Genomic DNA, 15,808 nt, shown 5'->3' with positions numbered 1-15,808 from the left:
TTTGGTAGTGTATATATGTCCATGACACTCTCTTACCCTGTCACATCTCACCCCACCCCCTCCCCATATCCTCAAGTCCATTCTCTAGTAGGTCTGTGTCTTTATTCCCGTCTTGCCACTAGGTTCTTCATCGCCTTTTTTTTTTTTCCTTAGATTCCGTATATATGTGTTAGCATACTGTATTTGTTTTGCTCTTTCTGACTTACTTCACTCTGTATGACAGACTCTAACTCCATCCACCTCATTACAAATACCTCCATTTCATTTCTTTTTATGGCTGAGTAATATTCCATTGTATATATGTGCCACATCTTCTTTATCCATTCATCTGTCGATGGACATTTAGGTTGCTTCCATGTCCTGGCTATTGTAAATAGAGCTGCAATGAACATTTTGGTACATGACTCTTTTTGAACTATGGTTTTCTCAGGGTATATGCCCAGTAGTGGGATTGTTGGGTCGTATGGTAGTTCTATTTGTAGTTTTTTAAGGAACCTCCATACTGTTCTCCATAGTGGCTGTATCAATTTACATTCCCACCAACAGTGCAAGAGTATTCCCTTTCCTCCACACCCTCTCCAGCATTTATTGTTTGTAGATTTTTTGATGATGGCCATTCTGACCGGTGTGAGATGATATCTCATTGTAGTTTTGATTTGCATTTCTCTAATGATTAATGATGTTGAGCATTCTTTCATGTGTCTGTTGGCAATCTGTATATCTTCTTTGGAGAAATGTCTATTTAGGTCTTCTGCCCATTTTTGGATTGGGTTGTTCGTTTTTTTGTTATTGAGCTGCGTGAGCTGCTTGTAAATCTTGGAGATTAATCCTTTGTCAGTTGCTTCATTTGCAAATATTTTCTCCCATTCTGATGGTTGTCTTTTGGTCTTGTTTATGGTTTCCTTTGCTGTGCAAAACTTTTAAGTTTCATTAGGTCCCATTTGTTTATTTGTGTTCTTATTTCCATTTCTCTGGGAGCTGGGTCAAAAAGAATCTTGCTGTGATGTATGTCATAGAGTGTTCTGCCTATGTTTTCCTCTAAGAGTTTTATAGTGTCTGGTCTTAAGTCTTTAATCCATTTTGAGTTTATTTTTGTGTATGGTGTTAGGTAGTGTTCTAATTTCATTCTTTTACATGTAGCTGTCCAGTTTTCCCAGCACCACTTATTGAAGAGGCTGTCTTTTCTCCATTGTATATTCTTGCCTCCTTTATCAAAGATAAGGTGACCATATGTGCGTGGGTTTATCTCTGGACATTCTATTTTGTACCATTGATCTATATTTCTGTTTTTGTACCAGTACCATACTGTCTTGATTACTGTAGCTTTGTGGTATAGTTTGAAGTCGGGGAGCCTGATTCCTCCAACTCCGTTTTTCTTTCTCAAGATTGCTTTGGCTATTCGGGGTCTTTTGTGTTTCCATATGAATTGTAAAATTTTTTGCTCTAATTCTGTGAAGAATGCCATTGGTAATTTGATAGGGATTATATTGAATCTGTAGATTGCTTTGGGTAGTATAGTCATTTTCACAATATTGATTCTTCCAGTCCAAGAACATGGTATATTTCTCCATCTGTTTATGTCATCTTTGATTTCTTTCATCAGTGTTTTATAGTTTTCTGAGTACAAGTCTTTCGCCTCCTTAGGCAGGTTTATTCCTAGGTATTTTATTCTTTTTGTTGCAATGGTAAATGGGAGTGTTTCCTTAATCTCTCTTTCTGATTTTTCGTTGTTGGTGTATAGGAATGCCAGAGATTTCTGTGCCTTAATTTTGTATCCTGCAACCTTACCAAATTCATTGATTAGTTCTAGTAGTTTTCTGGTGGCATCTTTAGGATTTTCCATGTATAGTATCATGTCATCTGCAAAGAGTGACTGTTTTACTTCTTCTTTTCCAATTTGTATTCTTTTTATTTCTTTTTCTTCTCTGATTGCTGTGGCTAGAACTTCCAAAACTATGTTGAATAAGAGTGGCGAGAGTGGACATCCTTGTCTTTTTCCTGATCTTAGCAGAAATGCTTTCAGTTTTTCACCATTGAATATTATGCTTGCTGTGGGTTTGTCATATATGGTCTGTATTAGGTTGTCGGAGGTTCCCTCTCTGTCCATTTTCTGGTGAGTTTTTATGATAAATGGGTGTTGAATTACGTCAAAAGCTTTTTCTACATCTATTGAGATGATCATATGGTTTTTATTCCTTAATTTGTTAATGTGGTGTATCACATTGATTGGTTTGCGTATATTGAAGAATCCTTGCATCCATGGGATAAATCTCACTTGATCATGGTGTATGATCCTTTTAATGTGCTGTTGGATTCTGTTTGCTAGAATTTTGTTCAGGATTTTTGCATCTATGTTCATCAGTGATATTGGTCTGTAATTTTCTTTTTTTGTGATATTTTTCTGGTTTTGGTATCAGGGTGATGGTGGCTTCGTAGAATGAATTTGGGAGTGTTTCTCCCTCTGCAATTTTTTGGAAGAGTTTGAGAAGGATTGGTGTTAGCTCTTGTCTAAATGTTTGGTAGAATTTGCCTGTGAAGCCATGTCGTCCTGGACTTTTGTTTGTTGGAAGATTTTTAATTATGGTTTCAATTTCATTACTTGTGATAGGTGTGTTTATATTTTCTAATTCTTCCTGGTTCAGTCTTGGAAAATTGTACCTTTCCAAGAATTTGTCCATTTCTTCGTGGTTGTCCATTTTCTTGGCATATAGTTGTTTGTAGTAGTCTCTTATCCTTTGTATTTCTGCAGTGTCAGTTGTGATTTCTCCTTTTTCATTTCTAATTTTATTGATTTGCGTTCTCTCCCTTGTAGTTTGTACCTCGTAATCCCTTACCCCTATCCTACTCTTCCCCTTTCCCTATCCCCACTGGTAACCACTAGATTGTTCTTTACATCTGTTAGTCCGTTTCTTTTTTGTTATATTCACTAGTTTGTTTTGCTTTTTAGATCCCACATATAAGTGATATCATACCATATTTGTCTTTCTCTGTCTGACTTATTTCACTTAGCATAATGCCCCCCAAATCCATCCATGTTGTTGCAAATGGCAAAATGTCATTCTTTTTTAAGGCTGAGTAGTATTCCATTGTGTGTGTGTGTGTGTGTATCTCGCATCTTCTTTATCCATCCATCTATTGATGGACACTTAGGTTGCTTCCATGTCTTGGCCATTGTAAATAATGCTGCTATGAACATTGGGATGCATATATGTTTTAAATTAGTGTTTTAGTGTAACTAAGCTTTAAATACAAAATTTTTGTTTCCAAAACTATCTTTAAACATTTCACAATAACCTTCCTATCTGCCTCCTGTTTTAAGGGATGAATTTTTGGGAATTTCTTGATGGTCCAGTGGTTAGGACTCCGTGCTTCCACTGCAGGGGACCTGTGTTTAATCCCTGGTGGGGAAACTAAGGTCCTGCCAGCCTCACGGTGTGGCCAAAGGAAAAAAAAAAAGGATGAATTCTCCACAGTTATTCTACAGTTTTCTAATCTTAACATTCTGTAGGTTTGCATCTGGTACTGAGTACCCAGGATTTGCTCTCTGGTTGGGGACTTGACTGACTCATGCCTTGAGAACATTTCTTTCCCCACTCCCTTTCCTGGGGGCGTTGGCTACCTCTGGCCTCACTCCATCCTCAGAGCTGCTTAGCAAGACTTCTGTCTTCAGCAAGCAACTAGCACCCACTGGGTTCCAAAGCGCCTTTTTTTAAAAAAATATATTTATTTTATTTATTTATTTTTGGCTGCATTGGGTCTTCATTGCTGTGTGCGGGCTTTCTCTAGTTGCAGTGAGCAGGGGCTACTCTTTGTTGTGGTGTGCGGGCTTCTCATTGTGGTGGCTTCTCTTGTTGCGAAGCACGGGCTCTAGGCGTGCTGGTGTCAGTAGTTGTGGCACGTGGGCTTCAGTAGTTGTGGCTCGCGGGCTCTAGAGCACAGGCTCAGTAGTTGTGACGCACAGGCTTAGTTGCTCCACGGCATGTGGGATCTTCCCGGACCAGGGCTCAAACCCATGTCCCCTGCATTGGCAGGCGGATTCTTAACCACTGCGCCACTAGGGAAGCCCCAAATGCAACTTTTTCTGTTGCTTTTTGTTTTGTTTTGTTCTTAGCTTCAGATGAAAGTCCCTTTTCAAAGAATGTTAATGCTTGATTTGTTGTAAGACATTCTGGAAAGTAGTATTATCCTACACTGCTCTAATACTCTAGTGTTTGAGGGTTGGTGGCCTGATTCTTCTTTTGAGGCTCTGTCTCATTGATGTAATTCGAAAACAATTTTAAACCCACAGATTAAGAACATGTGTTTCTTCACGTCACATGTTAAGAGAGACTTTAATTCATTCTGAAATCTATACTGAAGAATATCTTAAAGCAAAATTGCAACTTTGCAGCTATACTAACTACAAATTACATCGAGTAGGAAGTACAGTGACCTGGAGAATCAGACCAGAGGCCCATCCAGCTATAATTCTTCCTCGACAAAGGCCTCAAGTTTTTTATGGTTGTGCAGGAGGGTGGGTGGAATGGGGCATGTGATAAGGTGGAAAGATAGGTTTTCCTTCTCTGGTCTCAGTCTCAGAATGTCTGGAATGTTCTTCAAAGGTGGATCTGTCAGCATGACCTTTGCTAACTCCTTCTTGAATCCCTTTGTATTTTATCTGCTCTCTCACGGGACATAAGTTTCATATTTTTATTATCTACAGTAGCACAGTACTTCCTCTTTTTGTCCTAAAATTACCTCTTTCAAGCTTTAAGGAGTGCCCTCTGCCTTTAGGATTTGGAAGCGATGATTCCATCTGCGTTTTCTCCCTTCAGTTCCACCCTATCCCAGAGGCTTTGATAGTATCTGCTCAGCCTTTGTTGTCAAGACTGAGAAAGCTAATTTGGGTTCAGAAAGTGGAAAATTTTCAAAGGAGCCAAATAATTTATGAGTCAGCGTCCAGTGGTCCTCATTGTTGCAATGCAGGAGCACATTGTGGCAACCGTTGACAAAGGGTTAAGCATCACAGACAGCCTTAATAGAAGTAAAAAAACAGGACCGATCCAAAACATATAACGTATACTCCAAAATAAGCCAGGCTCGCCCCTCTTAATGGGATAACTGCAGACATGCCAAATTCTACAGCTAGTCAGTTGTATACATATGGTAAAACTTTTCATACCATTCAATGTTTGCCTCAATATGATTTTAATTACGTACAGATTGGGTAGCTGGAAGAAAGCACTGGAATTGAATAAAGTTAAACACAAGCCCTTTTATAAATGGCCCCAGTTTAGGTTAGAACGTATGCAAATGACCGCCGAGGACAGTGAGAGGAATGTGTGGTTTTGGGGAAACTCTGGGGATGGGAAGTGACTCATCTTCAACCTGGGGACCCTGTTGATCTGGAAGGAGAGAGTTTCCGGAAATGCTGATTATACTTCTTTTGAAGTTGGGACTTACGCTGATGCTTGCGCCTTTTTACTCAAATCCTTCCTGCCCCAGGACAGGGTTGTCTTCTGCAAGATGAAATCACTCTCTGGGCAAACGCCGCCTTCAGTTTGAAAGACTGTGGGGTTGCATAGGCAGATCGGTAGTTTTGAAACTTTTTTTCCCTAATGGTACTTTCTTGGGCTGTGTTCCTCTTTTCTCTGAAGTTAATTTGACATAATGAATTCAAAAGTGGTGCTGTTTACTTCATTCAAGAAAAGAAATGGAGGCAAATTGTGCTTTATCTGGCCCTTGGCCGTGCAGAGGAGAAAACCACGGCTCTGGAATGTGCTTTTCTCAAACTTTAACAACATAGCTTTGGTTTTCCTCATGACTTACCAGAAGGCTTTGACTTACTGAATATCTTTTGGGTAAGCCACTCTGAATTCCAGCTTCTCTTTTGTGAAATGAAGATACACCCCACAAAGCCAATTTACTGAGGCTTCAGGACCCAAAAGCTGGCCCATCACAGACCCTGCACACAGGGCTGCTGTGACCTCCAGAGGAGAAAAGATGGAGTTAGTGTAATAAGGAGTAGAAATAACACCCGGTTTTTTGGAGCCTCTTAGGATCACATCAAACCATTTCAAGAAGGGGGCAAGCCTGTATTCTGTGCCTTTGCTGGTGAGATGGGAGGACCAGGAATTGAACCTGTTGCAGGAAGGGGGACACCCTTCCAGGGCCCGAGAGTGGGCTCCTGTCTAACATTCGGAAATGAATTGTCCAAGAAGACACAAGTACTGACCAAGCAAAAGACTTTATTGGGAAGGGGCGCCCGTGTGGAGGGCAGCAGGATAGGGAACCCAGGAGAACTGCTCTGCCACGTGGCTCGCAGTCTCAGGTTGTATGGTAATGGTGTTAGTTTCCAGGTTGTCTCTGGCCAGTCATCTTGCTTGGCCCATATTTGGTCTGACTCAGGGTCCTTCCTGGTGGCACATGCAATTCTCAGCCAAGATGGAGTCCAGCGTGAAGGATTCTGGGCTGTTGGCAGGACAGTATTATGGGCTGGCGTCTCCTCCCTCCTTTGGGCCCCTCCCGATTTCTCCCGGTTGGTATTCGGCTGCAGCACCATGTTCCTTATCGGGACCTCCTGTTGTGAGACAGCTCACGCAAGTGGTTATCATGGTGCCAGGCCAAGGAGGGTGGTTTCGGTCAGTGGTTCCCTAACGAACCTATTAAAGGAGCAGGTTGAGGTCTGGATCCGGCATGGAAGGTTCTTCTCCCCCAGTATCCATGGAGAAGGAGGCAGAGTGAAGGCAATCCCCAGGTCATGGGGAGGATGGGCTGCAGGACCCCAGTTGTTGGGGAGGAAACCATGCTCCCCACCACTGCCTTTGGCCAGGTGAGCGGCAGCGATTTCCACCTGCCCCCCGGCCCCTTGGCTGATCTGGACGGCGGCCACGGCAGTGGGAAATGTCTGTGTCATGTTCAGCCCCCTGTCTTTGTATTTATGAATATTTGTATACAGACGCTAAGCTGCAGACATACACACTCTAGTCTAGTTTTCTATTGTTTGGGCTTCGGTTCAGTAACTTTTCTTGGAAAAGTCACCAATTTTAGCCTAGAGGGAGTTGTGGGCTAATTAATTAATCAACTAATTAAAGTTCCTCCATAAGAACTATCTATGGAGTGAAATGTCTCACTCTGGGGGAAAAGGCAGGGCTGTCAATGAACTAAATGTGGCCTCCAGACTGTGAATTTCTTGAGGGCAACTTTCACATCTTACCCTCTTTTGTGGGATAAATGAAGACCGAATGAATGACTCTAAAATTAATTAATTTCACTTGGTGGAAATGGATTTTTTAATGGACTCTTTAATAATGTGTTCAGATATATAAAAATGACATCTACCAGTCATATAGTTAGGTTTTCCACTTTTAGGAAGGAACGAAAGGAGGGAGAGAGGGAGGGAAAGAGGGAAGAAGGAAGGTCATTTGTACTTAATTTCAAATATGGATTCCTCATTTCTTCTTTCATATTTACTCCAGTAGCCTTAATATATTGGTTCCAGGCAAACTTTACCACTTCTAGAAGCCACTTCCATGGAGCCCAGATTCTTGGTTACCAAAATCAAAAGAAGCAAAAGATACTGGAGTTGGCTGCTGTGCACAGCGAAGATCCACTGCAGCCCAAAGAATCAACCTTGTTCAGAGTGATGCAGTCCTTTCCCCGTTGCTACCCCACTCCGTCCCCTGTTGAGACTGCAGCCCTTTGTGGCCTAGGATGAGCTCAGACACAAAGAAACCATCCTCCCACACACTAGGAAGCAGACAGGAGTGAGGCCGGGGCTTGGACAGCACACAAGGGGTGACTGATTTGGGTGGGGTTTGCCTCAGGCCCTTCACTCTGGGGGCCAGTTTTCCCTGGCTGGCCTTTGCCGCTCTGCATTTAGTTCCTAATCCACTTGTGTGCCAAGTGGTAGGTGAGGAGCTAGAAAAGCCACAAGTCCTTAAAACATAGGGGCTGCCCTCAAAGTAGCAGAAAGCATAGACATTTAAACAACGATTGCAGCACAATGTAAGAATTTGCTAAAGTAGAGGTATAAACCAAGAAGAGGCAGCCCTAAAAAAGAAGCTAATAGTTATGCCTGGGAGTATCAGGGAAGGCCTTACAGAGGTGGGGATACGGGGCAGAGTCTTTTTTTTTCGGGGCAGAGTCTTGAAGGATGAATAGGGATTCACTGGGCAGAGGCTCAGGGAGGGCATTGCAAACACTGGAGATGAAGTAAAGATATGCAGGTATGAAAAAAAAAAAAAGAAAAAAAAAAGATATGCAGGTATGAAAGAAACTGGCACATTTCTAAATAGCAAAAAATTCAACATGGTTGGAAAACAGGAAAAATGGGTGAGTGGGAATTCACTGAATATGAGACTGGTACACCGGATTGGGGCCAAATTGCAGTTATGATGGTCGATTATAATTATTTATTTATACGTCTGTATCTCCTGCCCAGGTGTCTGCGCCCCGAGGTCAGGGAATGGGTTTTACTGACTTTCTTCAGTCTTCCTGAATCCCACTGTGTTTTTAAGAGGGCCCAATGAATTTTCATTGAATGGATGCCTGAATGGATGTTGGGTGGTATTGGAAGTTATTTTAGCCCAAACTGATGAGCTGATGGGACTATAAACTGGTCCTACATCACAGCAATTTGTTTGGACTTTACCTCTTGGGGAATATAGAGCCATTAAACAAGAATGATCTAAAGCTATCTGTGTTTGAGGAGGTAACTCTGGCTGTAATGTGACAGATTCATTGAGAGAGACTGGAAGTTGGAAGGCCAGTTAGAAGACTACTGTAATGATCTGGAGGAAATATTAGAAGGCCTGAGAGTGTGGAGACTTGAGAAATATTTATAAGGCAGCGTTAACATCTAGCCCAATTTTTGGTGACCAATGGAATGGGAGGGGGAAATCAAAGATCACTTTTGACTCAAGTGAAACTAAGTCTGACTTTCAAGTAGATTTATATTCAGAGATGAAAAGGAAAGGAGTTCCTAACACTTGGGCACTAAGCATAATTAACTTATTGATGTTGGTTTAGAACAATGAAACTAAGAATTGACTAACCAATAAGATTTATGTGGACATAGGATAGAAGGAACTGATTTATATAGAATATGTAATATACATATTCATTTTTTAATATAAATAATATGCAAATACACAAGGAAAGAGTGTGTTCTGACATCATAAGTATAATCAGGGCTGCCACACGTGGCCTCACAGGTTGTGCACTGCACAAATCTAAGAAGCAGCACTAGTAATAGCAACAGGTCACCCTGTAAAGCTATTGTATGTCCCTCTTGGCCTTCAGCTCAATGCATTCACAGACTGTTGCTTTTAGCCACAAAGGAAGGTATTTTGGATGGGAACTTGATAGACTTGCAAGGTTAAATCATCTGACGGGAGCCCTCCTATAGCCAGGTCATTCGTGTTAGGTGTATGTTGGGTAGGGGGTGTCTTTTCATGTTAAAAATGAGAGCAGTTTTTCTCCCTTTAAAGGACTTAGATTATCTCTTATCCTGCCTTCTGACAGCAATGGGAGAATCCAGCGTTTTGTTAATGGTGATGTTTTAAGGCCTTCTAGTGTGTAATGTGTCCCTCGCCATGGTGCTGGGCGTTTCTGCATCTTGTTCAGGGTGAGTAATGCAGAAAGCCACGTAGATTCAGCCTTTAGAAGGAACAGACTCACGGAAGCAGATGAAGAGAATATAGTTCCATATATTCTTTCACAACAATCACATGTTGCTTTAAAATTGGTGTGGATTTTGCTCACATGCTTCCGGGGAAATAGCTTCCAAAGGCAACGGACCACAGTGTAGCTTAGGCTTGCCCTCCGCTGTGGCATGGCCTGCCGTGGCTGGGGTAAACCATCACAGAGCTTTCCAGCAGCCGGAGACTCTGTTCGGGGGATGAAGGAGGCTCTTCAGAACATGTCAGAGAAGAGCATCTTCTTCCATGTCAGACTGCCAAGGGCTCACGGAAGGGAAAGCAGCCCAGACGACTGCATTGTAGACAATCTCCAGATACTCAGGCACTGGGGACCCAGTTGCCCAACTGTGGCCTGGACTGGGGCCTGGGCACAGCGCAGGTAGTGTGTACAAGTGTACAAGGATCTGTGCTTCCTCACACTTATTCATCTCGTGGAAACATGTCAGGCTGGCTCCTCCAGGGCCCTGCATTTATTTTAAAGAATGTTAGAAAGGAAATAGATCGCTTACCATCTTCCTCCCTCTTTGGGCGTGTTTATTGTGATTGGAAGTCCTTCTCGGCCACGTGGTTGTAGCTCTCACCCCACTCGTTGTGCTCCTAGGTTAAACAGCCCTCTGTGCAAATAAACAGAAAAGGGAGAACTGTTTTATTCAGCTGCAGAAAAAGCAGCGAAGTGAGAGCCTGGAGACCTGGGAGGGGTCAGCATGGCTTGTGCCCTCTGCTGGTGCTTTGCCCTCGCCCGCAGAGCCAGGCCAAGAGGCACAGAGCAGGCCTTCGCCAGCGCCGGCCGGGAGCCCGGACCCAGGTGCTCGGCAGTGAACGGGACTGCCGGCCCTGGATTGGTGTTTGCTAGAATTTACCTGGGGATTATCTTGACTACTCCTGGTGGGGGAGGAAATCTGGAGCTGCTCTGAACTTGATTAAAACCTGAAAGCAAGAAATAAAGCTGAAGAACTTGTACCTTTTGGATACCATCTATTTAAAAATTTCGTTCCAAAGCTAATAAAACCTCCAGCTGTTGGTACAATGGATTAGACTTACTTGCCATCGAAATCATTTTGAACACATTCTTAGAAGGAGCCCGATACTACCTAAGACTACTCAGTGACTGACACAGGTACACTGCACCAGAGCCCCTCAAAACGCGGCATTTGTATGACAAATGAAGGGAACGTAGGCTTAAATTGTCATTCCTTTTGTCCTACAAGACCTGGAAATAACAGTTGATTATTATATTTTTAGTTCCCTATTTCAAGCAAATGATTTCTTTATGTAAATCCCCCTTTAGTTTAAAAGAGAAAAAAGGGAATTCTCTGGCACTCCAGTGGTTAGGACTTGATGCTTTCACTCCAGGGGCCTGGGTTCAATCCCTGGGTGGGGAACTGAGATCCCATAAGCCGTGCCCCCCACCAAATAAAAAGACTTTCTCCCCACGGATGGGGCTGGTACCATCAGAGTCCTCTTCCTGCCCACCCCCACCCCCAAAAAAAAACCTCCACAGATACAGAAAACCACACAAATCGAGTGTATGGCTTAATGAATTACCAAAGCCAAGAAATAGAACTGTACTACTGCATCCCCCCAGCCCCTTCTGTGGTGACCACTTTCCTGTGTTTAACTTTTAATAGTTTTATCACTCAATCGTGCTTCATCTCTAGATTCAAAAGTTTAATTTGCCTGTTTAAAAATATTTAATATACCTTTTAATACTTTTAAAAACTGTAGATACTTCCTCTAACTCCTTATAATTTATCTATTGAATGACCTTTAAGTAGGACTTAAAGTATTTAAGTTAAATTCTACCAGCCACACACTCGCTCACAAGTTACCTTGTGTTAGCTATAATTTTGAGACTTTTTTTTTTTGCAAGCATAGTGATAACACCTAATATTAATTGAAACATGGTAAAACCTAAAGATAGAAATAATTTAAAAGGCTAAGAAGCCAAAAAACTTCTTTTCAATCTAGACTAGCAATGGAAAGGTTGAAGTTGTCTGGCTGATGTTCAAGGAGAGCTTTTCATTCTCTGATACCATTTTGTGACGTGTGTGCTTATATATAATCATTAATTACCTATGATCATCTCTCTTCTGGACAAAGAACAGAAATCAGCTATGGCTCTGTAAGAAAAAGCAAACCCAAAACCAAAATCACGAGCAAGCTTAGAAGTTAAAGTGCAAGGGCTCTGGTGTGACAGGGGTCTGCCTTTCTATTCTGGTTCTGCCACCACGTGATGCTGGGCAAGGCATCAGCTTCTCCGTCTGTATGGTGAAGATCATATTTATTAATCAAAGTCCATCCAGGGCCTTCCCTGGTGGTCCAGTGGTAAAGAATCTGCCTTCCAGTGCAGGGGACGCGGGTTCGATCCCTGGTCGGGGAACTAAGATCCCACATGCCGTGGGGCAACTAAGCCTGCGTGCCACAACTACTGACCTTGCGTGCCTCAACTAGAGGACCACATGCCACAAACTACAGAGCCCATGCGCCCTGGAGCCCGCAAGCCACAGCTAGAGAGAGAAAAAAAAAAAAAAATGCATGCCACAACTAGAGAGAAGCCTGCACGCCACAACTAAGACCTGACGCAGCCAAAAATATAAAGAAAAATAAATAAATAAAACTTAAAATGTCCATCCATACTTCTGTTATGAAGAATAATTACTTATTAAACTCTCTGCCTTATTATTAATCTTGATTCTTGAAAATGTTAAATCTGAGTCCTTGGTGTAAAAATAAAAAGGTGTGAAAAACAGTATACTCAGGAGCCATCAAATATAATTTCATTTACTTGTGGGTACTAATACTTTACATTTTTTACCTGATAATAGCTTATTAGCATCGATAATAATAATGATAATAATAACTAAAATGGCGAATACTTGCAGAATAACATTTAGTTCATGAAATGCTTTCATATGAACTATCTCTGTTTTAATAGAATAAAAAATCCTACCCAAATTATTTCTCCTGCTTTCAACATGTGCTAGTATTCTCTCCTCAGCCGGTAGTGAAGAGGAACTTATTAAAGACGCAGGTGATGGGTGAAGAAACATAAAACATAAACATGTAGTCGTTACTTTTCTATACATTTCTGGGGCTGTTTATTTTGTACAGTACCCAGTGCTTGTCATCGTCACATAAGTCTGTACCACAAAAAAATATGGGTTAAATAACGGATAAGATAATTAATCTTGACATTATGTCATTTCATTGCTTGTTAAAAAATAAATATGCAATAACCAAGTCACCAAAATGACACAGTGAATTTAGCTGCTGCCCTGAGCTAGGTCTTACTGCATAGTCCCCTAAACCCACATCAGAGAGGCTTACAACATGAGTAACTCAGGTTACTCTACAGGAAGATCTTCTTTCTCTCACCTGAGTCCATACTCAGACACCTGAGAAAGTATCTCCACGTGGCCATCCAGTGGACTGCCACAGATCCTCAACCTGTAAGCATGGTATCTAGAATATGTCCGAAGGAAGTTGTGTTAAAAGAAAAGAAAACTGAGTAACTGTTTTGTCCTGCTAAGGAAGGTTGCAGTAACCTGTCATCCCAAAGGAGGCTCTGTTCTTGAGATTAAGGTCATTTAAAGGAACCCACATCTGGCTCCCTGGCCCACCTTCCACACTCCGGAGGCTCTTCTACACTCTCTTCACAGTGGGATGCTGGGAATTGAGAGACCTTCCAGCAGCTTCCACAGTTCTAGCAATTCGGGCTAGATTTGGGTTCCATCTCCTTGAGGTTTAACCCCCTCTTCTTGAGTCTGGCTCCATTGGTGTCATTGTGCCTTTTGTGGCTTCATGGGTGCCACATTCTTTCCCAGACTGTGGGAGAAGGGCCCCTACTCTGTTTTCCTCTCTAGTCCTGGAAACTTCACCCCAGCCCTTCTCAAGCTCTTCCTAGTTTTGAGCATTAGATGTGGGCATCCCATCCTTAAGAGACTTGTCTTTGGTGAGGAACCAAAATTGTCCCCAGCTTACTCTGGAGCTAAGTGCAAATTAATCTGCAGGCAGACGTTCCCTCCTGTTTGCGTTTACCATTTTGCATGACCTCCTAACAGAGCGCTTGTCACTTTGCTCTGTAACTTGACAGCTTTCACAGTTTTTTCCACCATCACCTACAAAAGAAAATATATTTTCCATTGCAAATCAATGCACACAGATGCATATATATGACTGATACAGAGATATAGGCATATATCCATGTGAGTTGCCTTACCTTTACTCCATGCTCTCTGATATTTTCCATTCTGTGCTATTCTGTTCTACTTTGTTCATTTATTTATTTTGAGTGCTGTTCAAGACCCACTAAACTGGTTTCATGATCTTCTATCTAATTGGGCTACAAGCTGCTGTTGGAACAACATAGTTCTGATTAGCATGCTTGACTCCCCCCTGCCCCATCCCTGCTAGACTGTGACCTCACTGTGGGCAGGAGGCGGAGCTTATCCATTTCTCCTTTGTAGACTGACCACCCACCTTGGTGCCTGGCAGGTAGCAGATGCTCAGGGAAATACTAGTTGAACCAAAGAACCCAGCCTCATTTGTAAAATTTGTGAAATGGAGAGGTGCTCAGGCATACCTGTGGGACAGTTGTGAGAACAGAATGAGATCATGTATTTAAAGCAGAGAACACAGGGCCTAGTACCAACAGACGTTCAATTAACACATGTTTCTGTCTGGTTTTCTCCAACTGGCTCACCCTTTAATTGATGATCTGAACTGCGCTGAACTTTCTTTAAGTGTAATGAGAGGTTTGAAGTCCATCAGTCTGAGGCCTCCAGCCACTCAGCACTCTGAGATTTTCCAAGTGCCATGGATCCAGGGACAGATAGCCCTTCAGGGAGAGCAATTTCTTCTAGGGTTTAGCCCAGGCCAGGCTCTGGCTGAAAATAGGGGAAGGTCATGGGGGCAAGTTGGTTTTGTCATACCCTAGTGGGACTCATTTCTCCATGAAAAGTGGAGATGAGCTCATTATTAGAATTTCTTTGCAAAAATGAAAATGACTTCCGCAGTTTAAAAGACTACAAAATAAGTTTAAAATCAGCGTGAAATTTAAAGTGTTTTGTGACTCAGAAGTCTTCATAAGAGGTATTGTTTCAGAACGCCGACACCTAAATGAAGTCTGATGTAGCAGAAAGAGCACACTGGCCGAAGAACTTGTGGTTCGATCAGTAACTGGCCACTAGATTGTGGGTAGGACAGCTTCTCTGGATCTTATTTCTTCATCTGTGAAGGAGAATCCTACCCACTCCCAAGACTTTGTGATCACAAATATGAACTTTAAAGCCCTTCATTTTACATTCGCTGGATCGTATTAATCAGCAAGGAGATAACATTTCACTGAAAACGTATCTCAGCTGCAGAGTCTGAATCAAATACAGGACCTGCAACCTTTTCTCTTTATAACCATTTCTTGCTACTTTCGCGCAGCAATACTAAATGACGCTTTAGCTGACCTGATCACCAAAATGAAGGGTCAGGTTATCTGTCATCTGCATAAATGAAACTTCAAAAATCAGGCTTTTGCATGCATTGTCGCAGTAGTAATTCGTTCTGAACTGTACTTCGTCTTGTCCATGAAATGTCAGCTCTTCGTTTAATGCAGTGTGAATCGATCATTCACATACGAGTAATTTAACGAGCCCACTTGCTCTTTTCTTCCAGGACAGAATGACTCAGAAGATAATGGAGCTTCGAAGTCTAGCAGAATATGAAGTCCTTCCTCTTCGTGGACCTCGTTTAAATTTAAGGTCAGTAGTGAATTCCATTTGCTACCAGCTGGTCCCTGCCCTCTTCCCCAGCTCTTAATGAGCAGGCCGTCCTGAAGTTAGCAGAGCGGTTAGAAATGCCTCGCTTGCACTGGTATGAAAGTCAAGATTTTTTCAGATGTCTAGGAGAAGTAAAATGCTTGGTGTGGAGAGGTTAGCAGCGCAGTTCTGTGCCCCCAGCTCCCTCATACAGAAGCTTCTCATTCGCTCCTTCTCGGCACTGCCCCTCCCCCCCACAAAGATTCTGATGGAAAAGAAAATCGGATAATAAGTGGTTCAGCTCGAAAGGTTAAGCTCCCTGCCAAAAATGTCAAACAGGACTCCCTTCCCTTTGTTGTTTTCAAAATGAACATAGAG

At 42.3% G+C, this 15,808-nt stretch overlaps 1 protein-coding gene across 1 annotated transcript in view; it reads left to right on the top strand.

Moving 5' to 3' along the window:
- The window catches only part of SCAF8 (SR-related CTD associated factor 8), a 171,148-nt gene extending 155,756 nt beyond the window's left edge, over window positions 1-15,392 (top strand). The window contains exon 21 of the mRNA XM_059940947.1: window positions 15,353-15,392. The gene's annotated coding sequence lies outside the window, so the exon portion shown is untranslated. The remainder of the gene's footprint in view (window positions 1-15,352) is intronic.
- Window positions 15,393-15,808: the final 416 nt, after the last annotated feature.

Source organism: Balaenoptera ricei, chromosome 12 (genome assembly GCF_028023285.1).
Source record: "Balaenoptera ricei isolate mBalRic1 chromosome 12, mBalRic1.hap2, whole genome shotgun sequence".
Classification (NCBI taxonomy): domain Eukaryota; kingdom Metazoa; phylum Chordata; class Mammalia; order Artiodactyla; family Balaenopteridae; genus Balaenoptera; species Balaenoptera ricei.
The sequence above is the reverse complement of the archived record's forward strand: the minus strand, read 5'-3'. Positions and strand labels throughout refer to the sequence as shown.